Here is a 14,794-nt window from a genome sequence, read left to right as displayed (position 1 = left end):
CCGTCTGTGCACATGCAGGCCTGGACCCTCACTGGCTTCCCCGCCTCCCAGGCCCCAAGCCAGGCTCCAACTCCGTCTGACTCGCGGACGGTGTGCCCACCTCTCAGGGGTGGCCCGCTTCCCAAAGGCTTTGGGGACCGTCTTGTGGTCCTCTGAACTCCCTGGTGTTTGCCAACCACTGCCCATATTGAGGCCCTGGACCACGGGCCTCCCTGAGTTGCTGCTGAACCACATCAGTCCTGGAGGGTGAGCATCACCTCAGGATTTAACTCAGCTGCTTTATGGGTACATGATAGGCCCCAGAAAAACCCCTGCTGTTGAATAAGTGAAGTACAAACCACTAAGGAGAGACATGCACACAACTTCTAGATGGTACCAGACCTCCTCCCTGCTCTTAGAGGAGTGAAAGGAAGGATGGAGGCGGTTCTGTCAACCTCTCTGCCAAACACTGGTTTTCAATCTTTGAGCAATTGTTTATAAAACTGATTTGACGTAAGACATCATATTTTCAAGCCACTTATATTTTCTATTACTCTCCGGAACTGTTCTGTGAAAGATTTTTGGTTGCTTGCTTATAAAACTCTAAATTATGGCCTGCCTGGTTGGTAAGCAGTCAGAATCCCATTCAATCAACTCTCTGCCGTTGATGTCAAGTCCAGCAGATTCTGTGTACTGTGCCCAGCCATAGCCAATGCCATACAATAACTCTGAACGTGGTCACGACAATTCACATCCCAAGAAGCTCTTTTTCAAGAGGCGGGAAATGTCAGCAGGCATTTGAGAACATTTCTTCCAGGAATTGCTTTTCGGTGACTGTGTCCATGAAGGACACAGAGGACAGACTCTGCAAAAGGCCGCAGGTGTCTGGCAGGGTCCACATCTGCTCTGGGGCCCCTGGACTGGCACAAGGAAAACGCAGCCCTAGCCCTAAGGTTTTATTGACAGCACCTGCTGGAAACTGCCCTGAACTTGAACACAAGCCAAATATAATTAAAGCACAAATTGATGAGGTTTTAAAAAAAGGTTAAAACCGATCATTTGGAAGCTCCTAGGAGCCAAGTGGACAAAGAATGTTGTCAAAGGCCGAAGTCCACAGAGAGGTCCAGCCTCAGCCCAAACACCGTAAACTCAGGCGAAATGGGGCAAGTGAAACCCTTGAGACTTGGTTAGTAGGACTTACGCACACCGTAGCCTCGTAGGCTCTGTCTCCACCGCTGGTCTGTCCTCCTTCTTCTTCCCTGGACTCCTCATCTTCTTCACCTTCTGACCCTGACCTGCTGTCACTTATTCCAGGGGAATTTGGAGATGGGCTTGGGGTAAACATGAAGCCTGGCTCTGGCGAGTCAGGGGAGGCCTCACGCCAACGGCCTCACTCTTCACACCTCCTGGAGTCTGAGCCCCTGGAGCCCAGGACAGACCCCCTGTGCGTCCAGGCTGCACCGACCCACCTCCCTCTCCGCTTTGGGTCTTTCTTCCCCTCCCCAGGCCGCAGGCCACCGTCTCTCTTCCTGAGTTCCTCCCTGGGCGCCCTCTTCTCCCCGCCAAGGTGGGGAGTCTGCGGGGGGAGCGGGTAGGAGAGCCCATCCCCGGGCGGGTGCGCCTGGACGCAAAGAGCCATCAATCACCAATGAAGAGGAACAACTGAAAATTCTTAGCCTGTGAAGCTTCACCTTAAGAGTGAAGCCCCAATCCACCCTCGCTCTGGTGTTTGGCCCAACACAAGGGACACCTGGTGTGAAACTAGCCAGGCCGACAGGTTCCCTAGCGGGTGGCTGCCAGGTTGTGCCCACCCACCTCGAGCTCCAGGACGCCGGAAAGCAGTCAAATAGAAACCCTCAGGCAAACACAGGGGAGGGGTCTTTGACTCGCCAGCGAGTACGACCAACCAAGGGATTTCTAGAGAATGATTGACACTGATAGGGTTTACTGTATTTTAACTTTGGCATGTGAGTATAGCAGAGTGGAGTGTAAGTGTAATGACAGAGAGCTCAAAATGGCTTAAGAGAATAAAAGAAAATTTTGAGTCAGTAACAGGAAGGCAATCTACACATTTAATGACGTCAGCTGGACTCTGTCCCGCTCCATTTTTTTTTCCTTTTTAACCAAACCGCCTTCATTTCTTAACTGCTTTCTGCTGTGTTGGACTCTTGGCGCCCCCGACCCTTTCCAGTGGGGGTGGGGCATCCCAGCAAGCCCAGGCCAACACCCGCCAGGCTTCAAGTCCAGTGGAAATGCTCCCCTTCTCCACGGGGCCTAATAAAGCCCGGAAACGGGAGCCACACCCTGAACTAATGACTGTGTGTGGGGTTGGTCAGGTAACGCACTTGAGAGATGGGACTTGGCCCCATCAACCCCGCCAAGTACATATGCGAGGGCTGTGCTGTGTAGGACATTTTCTATATTTTTTCAGAATTGTATAATGAAGTATTTAGCAGCACATATATGATGTATGTAATTTATTTCACAATGTTTTACTAAAAACAGATAAAGCAAATATGGAAAAAATAATCCTTATATCTAGCTAGTTGATGGGTATATATTTATACTATTCTCTCTACTTTTCTCTGTAGTACGTAAATATTTCTTTTCGTTTCTTTTCTTTTTTTGTGAGGGTGCTGTGCCGTGAAGCTTGTGGGATCTTAGTTCCCTGACCAGGGATTGAACCTGGGCCCTCAGCAGTAAAAGCACTGAGTCCTAACAACTGGACCTCCAGGGAATTCCCTTAACTATTGCATAAGTTAAAAAAATAAATGCCCACACAATTATTTTCAAGTAAGTATTTTCAAAAATGATTTTTTAAATAAAATCATAACATTTCTACATGAAATTCTGCTAGAACTATAAGGTATCATAGTTTTTCCTTTTTTTAATATATTTATTTATTTATTTTTGGCTGTGTTGGGTCTTTGTTGCTGTACGCAGGCTTTCTCCAGTTGTGGCGAGCGGGGGCTACTCTTTGTTGCGGCGCCTGTGCTTCTCATTGCGGTGGCTTCTCTTGTTGCGGAGCACGGGCTCTAGGTGCGCGGACTTCAGTAGTTGTGGCGCACGGGCTCAGTAGTTGGGGCTCACGGGCTCTAGAGCGCAGGCTCAGTAGTTGTGGTGCACGGGCTTAGTTCCTCCGCGGCATGTGGGATCTTCCTGGACCAGGGATCAAACCCGTGTTCCCTGCATTGGCAGGTGGATTCTTAACCACTGCGCCACCAGGGAAGCCCTCTTATACAGTTTTATCAAAACTTTAAAAATTAAAAACCAGACATTATGCATTCATTTCTTAGAGCTGTGAAAACAAATTATCATAAACTGGATGGCCTAAGATCACAGACATTTTGTCTCTCACAGTTCTGGGGGCAGAAGTTGGAAACCCAGTTGTCCACAAGGCCGTGCTCTCTGAAGGCTCTGGGGAGTATGTTTCCCTGCCTCTTCCAGCCTGCGGTGGTGGCTGGCCACCCTCAGTGATCCTTGGTTTGTAGACTGGTCACTTCAGTGCCTGTGTCCATCTTCACATGGCTTCCCCTGTGTCTCTTCTCCTCTTTTCATAACACCACCAGTCTTGTTGGATTAGGGCCCACTTACTCCAGGGTGACTTCATTTTTGCTTAACTCATTACACCTGCAGTGACTCTAGTTCTAATTAGGGGTCTGGGAGGGACATGAATTTGGGGGGACACTAATCAACCTCAAGAGGTTTATACATTTGCCTGTGGACCTGTTTGGCCAGATTGTGCCAGGGGGTCATTCCTAGCTGTGTTTAGAGTTCCTGAAGGGCAAAGTTGTCCCCAGAAGTACTGAAATAAGGTGCAAACCAATGGCTCAGTGTAGGACCAGAGATGCAGGTTCCAGTTTGCATCAGGTGTAGCTGAAGGTAATCTCTGAATACACTTCTTTCCCTCTTCATATCGGTGTTCTAAGACAAGAAAGCTTAGAGGTTTTATAGTTTTTAAAATACAAAGTATTTTGGTTTCAGAATTTATTTGCTTAGCTACTTCGGAAGGAGTTAATGTCATGTCATCCCCGGGACTAGGTAAGACAGAGCAGATTACACAGTGCACAAATATTTGGTTTTAGGACTGGGAAAAATGGTCCATTTGAGAAACTGAATATGAAACTGTTTGCTCTCAAGTACACAAATGTCCTCTGTGAAATATGACTGCATGGCCACAATTATTAAAATATTATTTCCCTGGATTTTGAGTTTGTCACTGAGTTTCTTGGTTATTTATTTTATATCAGATTTATAAGGTCCAGGAATTTTATTTAATGCAAAGGATTATCTCTGGTTTCATTTAGGTGAACCAAAATGGAATGATAATATGCACACACAACCAGGAGGGTATATAGCTGTCAGCAGATGTCCCCACCTCCCTGCAACTCACTCTCCCAACTGGCTCTTCTCCATGGAACCACGGCTAATCCTGTGATGTCTTTCCCTTCAGACCTTTAACATGAATATTGAAACTACTTATATGTTTCTGTAAGTGAATGTGTGTAGTTGTTTATTTATACATAAGTTGAATTAGATCACATGTATTTTGGATTTTGAGACAACTTGTTATTTTTCTTAACTAAGCTATCCACCGTGGACACACTGACACATCCCGTGTCAGTATATGGTGTTCCATTCTGCATCAATAACCATTTATTTAGTCCACGCCCCTCTCGATGGACATTTAAGTGTCTCCAATTTTGGAAAGCCTCATTTTTACAGGGAGTTTTCAGCTGACAGTACCCTTTTGTTAGCAATAGCTTTGGTTCAGCTCTTTAAAGGAATCTGGGGAAATAAAACACGTTGGGATGCAGCAACAAAGGACAGTTTCTCCATCATCAGTTTTATTGTTGCCACTAACATTAACCAAATATTAAAGAGTGAAAAGCAAAGAGGACTTCTGGTTTCCAGCCCAGCATGGAAGGTGCCTTGGAAGTGGTTACTGTCCTAACAAGTAAAAGTTGAACAAACTGAAAAATTAACAACTCTTCTTAGATGCAGTGGGGTCATAGGGAAAACGGCTGCCCCCCCCAAATTAGAGAGACGGCCAGGCAGATACAGAGAATCACAACTTATCGGGGCAAAAACCCATGAGCAAAAGTTCCCGGAGCAGGAAAACCTGAAGTGTGACCGACAAATTGCTGGAGGCTCGGTGTGGACAGGCCTGAAAGTGAAAAAGCCCAGGGGCCCCAGTCGGGGTAGGGGGGCCATATATTTGTGAGTTTTATCTCCAGGAGCTCTACCAGTGAATATCAGAGAAAAAAATATCAGAGCAAAAAAATCCTCATGTTTCTGACAGGGGGAGGGGAAAACAAGCATTCTGAAGTTCACCAGAGTGTTCTGTTCTTAACAAGGTCTGTCCTCAGGAGGAACTATTTCCCCAGAGCCTAATGTGCTGGGGTTTTATCAGAGCCTACACTCTAGGCTCCTGTCTTTCCTGAGGCCATGGAGGTGGGGCATGAGGGGGGCAGGGAATAAGAATGAGAATCACGTGTGAAGGACACAGTCCCGTCTAAGATCAAGACTTAATCACAGGACTGCAGGACGCTTCCCTATCCCCTCATCTTACTGCCACATCACTAAAGGCCTATTTATACCAGTTCCTTTTACCCAGTACATCATATCCTGCTACACAGAAAAAATTAGAAGGCATACCGAAGGCAAAACACACAATTTGAAGAGATGGGGCCAGCTTTAGAATCAGACATGGCAGGAGTGTTGAAATTTTTAGACCAAGAACTTAAGACAACTATGATTAATATAAAGGCTCTAAGGGATAAAGTATACAGCATCCAAGAACAGAGGGGCAATGTAATGGAGATGGAAATCCTTAGAAAGAATCAAAAAGGAATGCTAGAGCTCAGAAACACTGACAGAAACAAAGGATGCCTTGGATGGGCTTGTTAGTAGACCGGAAACAGCTGAGGAAAGAATCTCTGAGATTGAGGCTATGTCCATAGAAACTTCCAAAACTGAAAAGTAAAGAGAAAAAAGAATAAAAAAAAAAAAAAAAAGAATAGAAAGTCCAAGGATTGGGAGAAATAAGTGAAGGGGGTTAAGAGGTACAAATTTCCAGGAAGTTGCCTGGTGGTCTAGTGGTTAGGTTTCTGGGCTCTCACTGCTGAGGGCCTGGGTTCAATCCCTGGTCGGAGAACTGAGGTCCCCCCAAGCCATGCGGTGCAGCCAAAAAAAAAAATCGTATGGAGGGAAAAGAGGTACAAACTTCCAGTTATAAAATAAATAAGTCACAGGGATGTAATGTATAGCACAGGGAATACAGTCAATAATATTACAATAATGCTGTATGGCGACTGATGGTTTTTAGACTTACCATTTCGATAAATTTGTAACGTATATAAATGTCAAATCACTATGAAACTAATATAATATTGTATGTCAACTACACTTCAGTGAAAAAAAAAGTTTTTTTCAAGAAAATCCAAGAAATGTGAGACAACTACAAAAGGTATAATATATGCATAGTGGGAATACCAGAAAGTGAAGAAAGAGAAAAAAGGAAAAGAAGAAATATTTGAAGCAATAATGATTACAAATTTCCCCCAAATTAATATCAGACAGGGGGATATCTGACAGGGGGAGGGGAAAACAACCATTCTGAAGTTCACCAGAGCGTTCCAAACCACAGGTCCAGGAAGCTCAGAGAACACAAAGTATGGGAAATGCCAAAAAACTACACCTGGGCATATCATTTTCAAACTACAAAAAATCAATGATAAATAAAAAGTTTTAAAAGAAGTCAGGAGGAAAAGTATTTTATCTATAAAAGAGGAAAGATAAAAATTACATCCAGGGCTTCCCTGATGGCAGTGGTTAAGAATCTGCCTGCCAATGCAGGAGACACAGGTTCGAGCCCTGGTCCGGGAAGATCCCACATGCCATGGAGGAACTACTAAGCCCCTGTGCCACAACTACTGAGCCTGCACTCTAGAGCCTGCAAGCCACAACTACTGAGCCCACGTGCCACAACTACTGAAGCCCATGCTCCTACACCCTGTGCTCTGCAACAAGAGAAGCCACCACAATGAGGAGCCCGCGCACCGCAATGAAGAGTAGCCCCTGCTCACCGCAACTAGAGAAAAGCCTGCGCGCAGCAACAAAGACCCAACACAGCCAAAAATAAATAAATTTATATTAAAAAAATTACATCCAAATTCTCAAAAAGCATGCAAGAAAAGCGTTGAATAAAATATTTAAAGTGTTGAGAGAAAAAACACCAATTTAGAATTCTGTTTCCTGTTAAACTATTCTTCAAAAGTGAAGAAGAGGACTCTGGGAAGATGGTAGAACAGGGAGCACCAGGAATCTGTCTCCCCACCCAGACAGCGCTGCACTGGCAGAACCTGCCTGATGTAACTAGTCTGGAACTTGAGTCCATTGAAGGCTTCCAACTTCACCCCACACCCCCAGTTCCCCTGCCCAGAAGTGGCCATGCTTTTTGAGTTTTCCTTTTTGGTGAATCCACCAAAGACACAATCCGCTATCAGATATTAACTGAAGTTCCCTCAGATCCTCCTGCAAGTTACACAGTGACCCTGATGACCCCTTGGGTCAGACACATCCAGTGCTCTGAGAGGAAGGGAACAAGGAAGACCCAAGCTTACTGTGAGACTTAAAAGCCAGGTTTCCGAGACCCACAGCATCATCGCGAAAGCAAACATTTTTTGCTAGCAATGGTTGGGTTGTTTTTATTAAAAAAAAAAAAATTGAGTAATAACATACAGATAGTAAAGTGCACAAATCTTAAATTTACAGCTTGATTTTTACTTATTTATTTAAATTTATTTATTATATTTATTTTTGGCTGTGTTGGGTCTTTGTTGCTGTGCTGTGCATGGGCTTTTCTCTAGTTGTGGTGAGTGGGGGCTACTCTTCATTGCGGTGCGTGGGCTTCTCATTGCGGTGGCTTCTCTTGTTGTGGAGCACAGGCTCTAAGTGCGCGGGCCTCAGCAGTCGTGGCACTCAGGCTCAGTAGTTGTGGCTCACGGGCTTATCTGCTCCACGGCATGTGGGATCTCCCCAGACTAGGGCTCGAACCCGTGTCCCCTGCATTGGCAGGCAGATTCTCAACCACTGTGCCACCAGGGAAGCCCCTACAGCTTGATTTTTAAATATGTGAAAACCCATGGAACCCATCCCCAGACATCCAGAAAGGAGTCAGGCTTTTGAGAAAAAAATGGCATTTTTGAATTCCAAAAGGCTAAGAACCCAAAGGAATTAAAGCACAGAGTTTATACATTAAAATGTCTTCAAAAAGAGATAAAATGTTATTACCTAGGAGAAAAAAAATTGTTTCTCAGAAGACATCCTGCTTCCCACTGAGGCCAAGAATGGGGTTGGTAGGTGTTATGGACCGAATTGTGTCCCCAGATTCATATGTTGAAGCCCTAACCTCCAACATGACTGTTTGAGGAGACAGGGCTTTTCGGGAGGCACTTAGGTTAAATGAGGTCACTAGGGTGGCCCTGGTCTGATAGGGCTGGTTATGTGTTTTGGGGAGGAAGACCACAGAGGAAAAGTGCCCTTCTCATCATATGGTGCTAAGAGTATATACTATCAACACGACTTATCTCTGCTGACTTTGACCTTGATCATCTGGCTGAAGGCCTAATGCATTTTTTATTGCGGTATAAGCAACACATCCTTTAGGTAACAGTAACGTTGATATTAGTGAATATTTAAGAGCTGGCAACTGCGCTAAGCATTTTAGATTCCTTTACGCCTCTCAACAACCCTGAAATACAGATACTATTATTCCCACTTCACAGACGAATAATTAGGGAGAACATTCCCACAACACACACACACACATAATTGTGCTAAAAATACATAAAATTTACCATTTTCATCTGCACAATTGTGACATTAAGCACATTCACATTGTTATGCAGCCACTACCACCACCATCTCCAGAACTTTCCAACTTCCCAATATTATACATTTCTTACCCTTGTTGAGCATCACCAGTCTTTTGGTCTTTCAAAGGTTCAAACGTCTCCAGTTTATCAGGCCCACCTTGAACATTCCTGTGGGTGGAGAGTAGCTCATGTTGGTGCTTCCAACTTGACTTCATCTTTACCTTTTTTTTATAGCTTTACTGAGCTATAACTGACAAATAAAATTGTAAGATATTTAGGGCTTCCCTGGTGGCGCAGTGGTTGAGAGTCTGCCTGCTGATGCAGGGGACATGGGTTCATGCCCCGGTCCAGGAAGATCCCACATGCCACGGAGCGGCTGGGCCCGTGAGCCATGGCTGCTGAGCCTGCGCGTCCAGAGCCTGTGCTCCGCAACGGGAGAGGCCACAACAGTGAGAGGCCCGCGTACCGCAAAAAAAAAAAAAAAAAAAAAGTAAGATATTTAAAGTGTATGCCGTGATTATCTGATGCATGTCTATGTTGAGATCTTTACTTCTTTTGCTCTGAAACGCGAGCATGCTGGACTTGGTGGCATCATGGACGTCAGCCACGCATGCTGTGCTCGGCTGCCTGCTGTGATGTGGCACCACCACCGCTCCCCTCTGAAGCCGAGAACACATTTCCCAGGACCTTCATCCCTGGGTAGTTCCGGTTTAGAGGCTGCAAAGGAGAGAAACACGCACCGAATTTTGTTGTCTCAGCTTCCTTCCTGTGCACCAGACCCTCAGAAGCACTGGGATGTGGGAGTGAGGGGTCCCTCAACTACCCCGTGTCTCAGGCCACACACTGTCCTGGCTCCATCCGGGAGGAGTCAGCTCACTCCTTGGTTTCCCAATTCTCTGTCCCAAGTCTGATCCCAGTGGAGGGGTTTTCACATCCATCCTATTTTAGAGTAGCTGCAGCATTTCAGGTGGGCTAAGAATTGTCAGGAAGAGACCCATCCAAAGACTCACAGGTTACATTAAATTCCTGATTCAACTAAGATAAACTTTTATCAAAAGTAGGTGATCACAAAGGACAGTGGCAGATACAGCTTATTTCAGAGGAGCTTCCCTTGGCCTCCAGAAGCCTCGGAGTGATGTGCCCCTGACTGTCAGAGACCACCGGGTAGGGTCTCACCAGATCTGGAAACTTTGATCCTTGCTTTGATGCTGCCCTTTCCAAACGGGCTCACATCAGCATTCGGAAAGAACACAGGCTAGCAATCTACGCACTGCGCTTTAACCCAACACCTTCAAACACTGGACTCTTCGTATCTTGAGCCAAACTTCTTGTAAGGCCACATCCTTATCCAAGTAGAGCAGCAGAGTGAGGACCCAGAGCTCCTGAACGATGTCTCTGCTTCTGCTTTCCCAAAGCCCGTTTCTTCACATCTAACCCGGTACCTTTTCACTTCCACCATAGTGCTTACCACTAGTTTTAACAGCATGTGTATTTGCTTATTTACATGTGTGCTGTTTGACTTTCCCACAAGACTGCAGCAGACCACAACCACGTTCCCCTCGTCACTGAATATGCAATGCCTAGTACAGCGCCTAGCACGTGTTCAATAAACATTCATCCAACAAATGAATGAACAAGGAATATTCCACTAATTCCAAATGTTTTGGCACAGTTGCAACTTGTGTGCCCATTAAGGAAGACAGGGCGTCACACCTAAAGCACAAGCAACAAAATAAAAAATAAACAAGTGGGACATCAAACTAAAAAACTTCTGCACAGCAAAAAAAGCCATCAACAAAGTAAAAAGACAGCCTACTGAATGGGAGGAAATATTTGCAAACCATATGTCTGATAAGGGGTTAATATCCAAAAATATATAGAGAATTTATACAACAGCAAAATACCAAATAACCCAGTTAAAAAGATGGGCAAAGAACCTGTACAGACATTTTTCCAAAGAAGACATACAGATGGCCAAGAGGTACATGAAAAGATGCTCAATATTGCTTGTCATTAGGGAAATGCAAATCAAAACCACGAGATATCACCTCACACCTGTCAGAATGGCTATTATCCAAAGGACAAGAAATAACATGTTGACAAGGAGGTGGAGAAAAGGGGACACTTGTGCACTGTTGGTGGGAATGTAAGTTGGTGTAGCTACTATGGAAAACAGCACAGAGGTTCCTCAAAAAATTAAAAGTAGAACTACCATATGACCCAGCAATTCCACTTCTGGGTATTTATTTGAAGAAAATGAAAACTCTTAATTCAAAAAGATATCTGCATCCCCATGTTTACAACAGCCAAGATACAAAAATAACCTAAGTGCTATCAATTGATAAATGGATAATGAAAATGTGCTATGCATACAATGGAATATTATTCACCCCCAAAAATGAACAAAATCTTGCCATTTGCAACAATATGGATGGATAGTGAGAGCATGATGCTGAGTGAAATAAATCAAAGAAAAAGAACATATACTGTGTGATTTCGCAAATATGTGGAATCTAAAATATCAAAACTCCAAACTCAGAGAAAGAGAGATTAGATTTGTAGATACCGGGGTGGGTGGGTGGGTGCAGTGGGGCAGGGGAGGGACTGGAGGAAGGTTGTCAAAAGGTGCAGACATCCAGTTCCAGTAAGTCCTAGGGATGTGATGTGATGTACAGCACAGTGACTGCAGCAAACACCGCCGTATGATACGCAGGAATGTTAAGACAGCAGATCCCAAGAGTTCTCATCACAAGGACGAATTTCCTTTTTTTATTGTATCTGTGTAAGATGATGGATGTTAACCATACTTACTGTGCTAATCATTTCACATTATGGTTGACCCTTGAACAACACAGGGCTTATTGGTGCCCACCCTCCAAGTAGCAGAAAATCCTTGTATAACTTAGTTGGCCCTCTGTATCCACGGTTCCACATCCATGGATTCAACCAACCGTGTCATGTAGGACTGTAGTATTTACTACTGAAAAAATTCTGTGCCTAAGTGCACCTGCACGGTTCAAGGGTCAACCGTATCAGAAAATCAAACCATCGTGTTGTACAACTTATACAGTGATGTATGTCAATTATTTCTCAATAAAACTGGGGAAAAAGAAATATATAAATGGACACACAGCAGCCAAAAAGATGAAATGGTGCAAACAGCATGCTGGGGGCTTTGGGGTTTAAAATGGAGGCAAATTTTTCTAAGGTGGCATCAGAGAATTTTAAGGAGGGTAAAACCAGATCTTTACTTTAAATCACTTGTGAGGCAGAGTGGAATGGCAGGAAAGCCTGCTGCCATCCCCCCCACATGCAATGAAGGTGTAAGCTAAAGCGAGGCAGTGGGAGAGATTTGGTGAGCTGACTGGATGTGGAGCCTAAGTGGAGGAACTGAGAATGAACTTCAGGTTTCTGGCACATGCTACCGAATAACCAGGTAAACACGGGAGGAAGATGAGATGGGGATGAGAGAGACCACACTCAGGTTTGGAGCTGAAGCAATTAATGCAATGACCATTCATGGACCTAGATGTATGGGTACAACTCAGCGGTGATGTCTGGCCTGGAGTCGAAGAAGTTGCATGTAGTCAGCACAGAGGTTTTAGATAAAGACTTGGGCAAAGATGAGATCCTCCAATGCTGAAATCAAAGGCCCAAAGACGAGACCTTGGGAATTCCAATATACGAGTCAGGCAGGAGAGAAACAGAGTGAAAAGGCAACCTACTGAATGGGAGAAAATATGTGTAAGCCATGTATCTGATATTAGTCTCCAAATATATAAGGAACTCCTACAACTCAACAGCAAAAAAACTAACCCAGTTAAAGAGTAAAGGACTTACTTAAATAGATACTTCTCCAAAGAGTACATACAAATGGCCAACAGGTATATGAAAAAATGTTCAACATCACTAATCATCAGGGAAATGCAAATGAATACCACAATGAGATATCACCTTATAACAGTAAGGATGCTATTATCAAAAAAAAAACAGAAGACAACAAGTGATGGGGAGGATAAGGTGAAACTGGAGCCCTCATGTACTGTTGGTGGCAGTGCAAAATGGTACAGCTGCTGTGGAAAACAGTATGGAAGTTCCTCAAGAAATTAAAAATACAACCACCACATGATCCAGCAATCCAACTTCTGGGTATCTATCCAAAAGAACTGAAGTCAGGATCTTAAAGACATATTAGCACTCCCAGGTTCACTACAGCACTATTCACAATAGTCAGTATGTGGAAACAACCTAAAGGTCCATTGACAGGAATGGATTAAAAAGTGTAGTATAAAAAAAAAAAAAAAAAAGTGTAGTATATACAGACAATGGAATACTGCTCAGCCTTAAAAAACACGCATGAGCCTTGAGAACGTTACGCTAAGTGAAACAAGCTAGTCAGTCACAGAAAGCCAAACACTGGATATTCCTCTACATAAAAGTATCTAAAAGAGTCTAATTCGTAGAGTCAAAGACTGGAATGGTGGTTGCCAGGGGCTGGTGGGAGGGGGAGTGGGTAGATACTAATCAACAGGCATAAAGTTTCGGTTAAGCAAGATGAGAACAGTCTAATGTCTGCTGGACAGCACTGTAGCTACAGTCAACAGTACCATAAATGTGTCGTATACTTAAAAAGTTAAGAGGGTAGGTCTCGTGTGGTATTCTTGCCACAATAAAAAATAAAATTAAAATTAAAAAAAAAGAGGAAGAGGAGGAGTCAGGCAGGACTGAGAAAACCCAGAGAGAAGTCTTACTTGAGTCTACGGAGAAGCTTCAAAGGAGTTCATTCTGCTGTCGAGAAGTCATTCGAGGGAAGAATTGAAGAGTGTCAACTGCATTTGGTACAGCATGAGCTAAGACAACCTTTACGGGCCATTTTTGGAGTGATGCAAGAGAAAGTCATAATCTTCGGGGACAGTATCGGGAAGTCAGGAAATAGAGGTAACTGAGTGCAGAGAACGCTTTCAAGAAGCTTTGTCGACACACTGGAGGATTATCTTGCTGTACTTTGTGGTACAACAAACTTTCCATGCATGCTTTAGGAAAGATTTAATAGGGATTAATAACGTTTGCTTACTCCTAAAATAGACTAAAACCCCATGGACAACAACGCAAAAAGGAAAAGGGGAGTCATTAAATTTGTTAAAGATGATATAGATTATTCAATGAACGGTGTTACAAAACTTTCACAGTTGTCAAAACAAAAACAACAGTGAGTTGTCACACATTACCGTGATGCTACATGACGTAGACGTGAGTGTCTCTGGATGAGTATCACCAGGACTGAGGACTGAGTGGATTCAGAGCCCAAACCAAGCACATGGTCGGGAAATTAGACAGTCAAGAGGCCAAATGCCGCCGCAGGAAGGAACCTTTGGTCTCTTTACAACAGGCGGTGTTTGGGGAAAGCACAACCTCCAAGGACAGAGTAACACTGTGATTTAAAAACTGCACTGAGGGGGCTTCCCTGGTGGCGCAGTGGTTGAGAGTCCGCCTGCCGATGCAGGGGACACGGGTTCATGCCCTGGTCTGGGAAGATCCCACATGCCGCGGAGCTGGCCGCTGAGCCTGCGCGTCCGGAGCCTGTGCTCCGCAACGGGAGAGGCCACAACAGTGAGAGGCCCGTGTACCACTAAAAAAAAAAAAAAAACCGCACTGAATTGCTGTCCTTATCTAAAATTGATTTAATACCATTATCCATATTAATATTTTTCCAGGTAACAAAAGGGATATTATAACTTTTCTTTTGTTGCATTCACCTAACCTATATTGATAGGGTAACTAAATAAACATCTTAAAAAACCAAGGGGCCAATGTTTTGAATCAATTTCAATTTAAATGTCAGTTGCTAGTTATAAAAACTTGAGAGCAAACCCTTAGGAAAACATTCATTATTTGAAGCAGAGCTGTCCTAAGATAATGCACACAAACCAACACAG

At 44.1% G+C, this 14,794-nt stretch overlaps 1 non-coding gene across 1 annotated transcript; it reads right to left on the bottom strand.

The window, feature by feature from the left end:
* Positions 1 to 2,643: 2,643 nt before the first annotated feature.
* TRNAK-UUU (transfer RNA lysine (anticodon UUU)) lies at positions 2,644 to 2,716 on the bottom strand. Its single transcript has one exon. It is a non-coding gene; the product is annotated as a tRNA-Lys (tRNA).
* Between the last annotated feature and the right edge of the window lie 12,078 nt (positions 2,717 to 14,794).

This window comes from Tursiops truncatus, chromosome 13, assembly GCF_011762595.2.
Source record: "Tursiops truncatus isolate mTurTru1 chromosome 13, mTurTru1.mat.Y, whole genome shotgun sequence".
Classification (NCBI taxonomy): Eukaryota; Metazoa; Chordata; class Mammalia; order Artiodactyla; family Delphinidae; genus Tursiops; species Tursiops truncatus.
Note: the sequence above shows the minus strand (reverse complement) of the source record. Positions and strands in the feature narration are given on the sequence as shown.